Below are 2612 nucleotides of genomic sequence, written 5' to 3'. Positions count from 1 at the left end.
AATTGACTTTTTAATTTTTGATTTAAGTTGGAAAGACTGTGTATCTGTGGTCTGAACAAACCGTTTGCTAGTGAGAGACAGCCGGCTCAGCTCCGAAGTAAAGGGACCCTTGTTCCTCCCAGCCACCTGGCATTCTCCAGCGACTGAGAACCTAGCAGAAGTGTCTGAGGGTTAGTCCTCATGAAGGGAGGCAGGGATCCCGCCATCGAGCCGGCTGGGCTGCCGCGGGCTATGTCCGCGGCACAGGGACCCCGGCCGTCCGCACCTTGCCCGCCCTCGGGACGACCGCTGACCCGCCGGGCTGGAAGCGCCAAGCCGGCCCAGGCCAGCCGCGCCTCCCAGCTCCTCCGTGTCCAGCCGCCAGGCGGGCTGGCCGCAGCCGCCCTGCTCGCCCTCGCTGCAGACCCAGTCTACCTGTCTGCCGTGCCGGCGGCCGCGGGTTCGAGGCCGCCTGGATGCCCGAAACAGACCCCAGGATGCAGGGCTTCTCGCTGGAAAGCGGAGCTGGCTCTTCTGCTGCTGGGCTTGCCGGAGCCGCATAGCCGTCAAGCTGGCCTTGCCGCCTCCTGAGCCCATCTACCTCGATGCTGGCGACCTTTCCTGGCCTCGGTTGCCGCCACCGCCCTGGCCCAGCGGCACAGCAGCCGCCAGAGGAGGGCGCGGGGCCTGGCGTGTACAACCTGCGCCAGAGCGAGCGCGCACACTTGGAGGTGCTCCCGGTGCGAGCTGAACGCCGTTCAGGTTTTCTAGCGCACCGCTTGGGACAAGCGGCTCGGCTGCATGTTCCGGTGCTGGGCGCCTTCAGCTGCTGCACGCTGTTCTCTCCCACCGCAACGCCGCGCGCCTGGGCGAGATGCGCAGCTTCTATTGATACATCGGCCTCCGTTTGCGCATCTACTGCAACAGCTCCTACCACGACTAGGGCTACGGCATCAGCTAGGGCAAGCCCTCCAAACTGATACCGACGCCACCTGGCGGGTGCTGCACCAATATGGCGTTAAGTCCTGAGACCATCATCTCGTATGATCATAGCTTTGGGAAGCACCTACCCCGTGATAGACCTGACTTCCAGGTATGAGTGTGCAGCTGTAATTCTCCATTCGCCGCTGATATGTGGATTGCGTGTGGCTTTTCCCGGTACCAGGGAAACATACTGCTTTGATGCTTTCTCTAGCATTGACAGGTACTTAAAGTCACCTCTCCCATACTTCCGCAGTACACAGGACGAAGTTATGGCCATGTACGTACAAGCGCTTTCCCGGGGCCGTGGAGCCCCTCTGGGTCAAAGGGACGGGGATAATGACATATAGTTTTATATATACAATACCTAGAAAGACTAAGACAGTTCATATCTCACGAACTTCCTAATTCCTGAATATGACTTGATTTTACTTCATCAACTGTGGACGTGCTTCAACTGGATGGCTGTCATGGGCCTGATAACCACGAGGAAATGCTGAGCGTTTTGGGGCATCTTAATCAAAGAGCTGAGGACATCTTGGTCTTTGGTACATAGAGGTTCTTCTAACTCACACATCATGTTAAACCGAACAGTTGTGATTTCCAGCTTTGTTGCCTTGTGGAATGGAAAGGAGAGCTGAGTAGCGGGATGGTTTTCTTCTGCTTTAAGAGGGATGCTCACACCCCTTTCTCCACCTTGCCGGTCAGGTGGGAATCATTTACGTAGGACTCAACCTCTCTCCATCAGTGCTCTCGGTATCTGACCCTTTCAGCCTCTGGATTCACGGCTCTAATCCACTGTGAAGCTGTGGTAGTGTAACTGGAAACCACTCTGATGAAAATTCCTTTGTTAATTTTTGTTAACATGCTGATCTTTCCCAGACACAAATCAAATTAAAGGGTAATTTATTGGAACAATTGTGAACAGCTTCATCAACTGGAACAAAATAAATATAACTGGAGCCTTCTTATATAAAAGTAAACAGGATTTTTAAAGTGTGAATTTATTACTAGTCCACAGACTTTTCATATTTTGATCACCTGATTAGTCTAACAAAGAATCTAGCCCATTGTCCTTATGTAAGGTCCTCCTTGTAGGCTTCTTTAAAGTGCTGTACATATTTGCAATTACATTGTGCATAGATTGTTAATAGGTAACTTTCTTTTGTCAGGCTTCAACAACAAAACTGCAAATTTATTTGTAATGTAAATGACTGAATATGTTTTCTTAATATGTTTTACTCCTATATTTTGCTATTAAAAAGTTAGAACATTTCTGAGACAAAAAATTACAAGTTTATGCTTTGAAAAAATTATGTAATTAAAATTTCACTAAATTTTTAGTTTAGGAGTTACTTGGGTCTGACACAGGAGTTGTGCCAATAAGCATCAGAAGTGTAAAAATTCTAAAACTACTACACTACTTGTATTGGTTGGGGTTTGTGTTTGAGGAGGTCTTTGGTTTTATTGAAATGATTTTCTTCCCCCAATTTGAAAGCCTTAAATGTACTGTAACCCTTAGATTGCTCTCCAGTTAGATTAAGATTGATTACCAGTTGGTATACTGTTGCTTGGGTATGACACAGTAATTGGTCATGGAATAAAGGATGCATGGATCAGAAAGAAATTTTAAAAGGAATTCTGAAAAAAAG

The 2612-nt window shown here is 48.9% G+C and overlaps 1 pseudogene; it reads left to right on the top strand.

The window, feature by feature from the left end:
- Positions 1–455: 455 nt before the first annotated feature.
- LOC138094692 (alpha/beta hydrolase domain-containing protein 17C-like) lies at positions 456–1375 on the top strand (annotated as a pseudogene).
- The last annotated feature ends 1237 nt before the right edge of the window (positions 1376–2612 follow it).

The sequence above is a fragment of the Capricornis sumatraensis genome, chromosome 18, assembly GCF_032405125.1.
Source record: "Capricornis sumatraensis isolate serow.1 chromosome 18, serow.2, whole genome shotgun sequence".
In the NCBI taxonomy this organism is placed as follows: Eukaryota; Metazoa; Chordata; class Mammalia; order Artiodactyla; family Bovidae; genus Capricornis; species Capricornis sumatraensis.
This window is presented reverse-complemented; position numbering and strand designations above follow the sequence as displayed.